Raw genomic sequence first — 2011 nt, 5'->3', positions numbered from 1 at the left:
ATACTACACACGAGAGAATGTCACAAATACAAAATCTGGGTGAAATATTTGCTGTGGACAGATAATGGATACTACTGAAATCATTTGTTGATAAGGAATGTCAAAACTTGCCCTGAAAGTCACTAATTGTAAAATCAACAGTTGTTATAATTATTAGTTACTGGTTGCCAAGAAAAAGTAATTTGTTGCTATTTCACGGTTGGTTTGTAAATTTAAAAACCAAAAAAACTCTGACAAAATTCCAATAAGAAATTCTATAGCTTTAATTTTTTCAAATAGTAAGTTGGTCTCTTATACTTTTTTTGTTGACATTTCATGACTTATATAAGGTTTGAGGATCATGAGAGGATGTAATACTAATTCAGATTGTGCTGGGGTGTTAGAGACTTTGCACCTATAATTATTTCTTACAAACCAATCCACGTCTTCATTTTTTCTCTTTCACGCTTTTTCCTCACTCACTAGATGTTGTATCACTTTATATTTAGAGGCTATGCATTCAATTTTTGTGATAATTTTACATCAATACATTCACATATTTGTTGCACAATAAAATCAAACGAAGCAAATTGAACAAATTATTAAAAGTACTGCAGAATCGTGTAAATTTAAATTACTTTTGAGGTAAATAGTTGTAATGGCTTTCGAATGTGATTTGCCGTCCCAGAAAAACCAAACTATCGATTGTTTTTTAAGCAAACTTTTTTATCTGTTTATTAGGTTTTAGTCAATGGTTGCAATAGAAAGTCAAACCAACAGTTGATACAGAAGTACATGGTCGCTAAAAAGTAATGAATTGCTATTTCACGGTTGAGTTGTAGTTCCAAAAACCAGAAACTGTATATACATATTAAAATCTACTTAAAGTAGAAGTTTCATAATACAATAAATAATTCTTAAAGTAGAAATTTTATAAAAACATATGTAAGCCACTTTGTAAAAATTAAGTACATCCTACATGTAAGGTTTTACTTTGAATATGACTCTGTGTTCATGGTAAAGAAATATCCCACTTGGTCCTCTTTTGATAATATTATGGAAAGTACAAAAAGATTTTCATTTATTAACGTAGCAATCTACGTAACGATTTTGACCACATCTAAATGCAAGATGATTTATTGTAAAGGGCAAGTCACATGGTCACAGAAAGCATGCGCCCCAATTTTTGTGTTTTAATGAAAGTAGAGGCCCATATTATAAATTTATGGTCATTCATACTCTATAATCATCTGGGTTTAAAATGTTTATATATATATAAGTAGTTAATGGTGTAAATGCATTATTGTTAAAGCAATAAGTTCAGAATGGTGCCATATTATATTCAAAAAAACTTTTACATATAACAACTAAACACTGGAATGTAATATGCGAGACCGCTTGTATGTTTGGGTGACTTGTGCAAAACAAAAAACAAAAATAAAAATAATAAACCGTTTGAATTCTTTCGATTTGATTGTTGTGTTATTAAAGTGAGAAGAATTTTGGAAACCTGTGCCTATTTGCAATCACAGTGAAGTAAACTATCAAGTACCATCGAAAACAAAACAAAACGTTTTAGGTAACATATTAAAATGAATTATATTCATCCAAACAATAAACGCAGATTTTGAAATCTTATCAATTTTTGCTTCACAAAATAATTTTGGACATAAGTTTGAATTTAAAAAGGTTTGTCACGAAAAGTTTCTCGCTAGAAACTGACATTCAAACTTTAAAACACCAATTATATATCGCTCAAATCAACTGAGCATACATTATGAATGTACAAAAATAACTGGTTTTGTGTACAAAATTAGTTATGTACGTATACGTTATAATTTAGGGACTTTGTTCCTTGATGTCAAGTTTATTGTTGATTTAGCTTTAAGCCGTAAAAGTTAATAAGCAAAGTCTTTAATTATAATGGTTCTTGGTAAATTCCACGAGTTTTTATCGATCATCAGTTTCATTTTTCAACTGATACACAATGCATTACATTGTGTCAATGTCAACATAAAGACAAAAAAGAAAC

Source organism: Ruditapes philippinarum, unplaced genomic scaffold, assembly GCF_026571515.1.
Source record: "Ruditapes philippinarum isolate M1 unplaced genomic scaffold, ASM2657151v2 ctg1445_1_1_1_1, whole genome shotgun sequence".
Taxonomy (NCBI): domain Eukaryota; kingdom Metazoa; phylum Mollusca; class Bivalvia; order Venerida; family Veneridae; genus Ruditapes; species Ruditapes philippinarum.
This window is presented reverse-complemented; position numbering follows the sequence as displayed.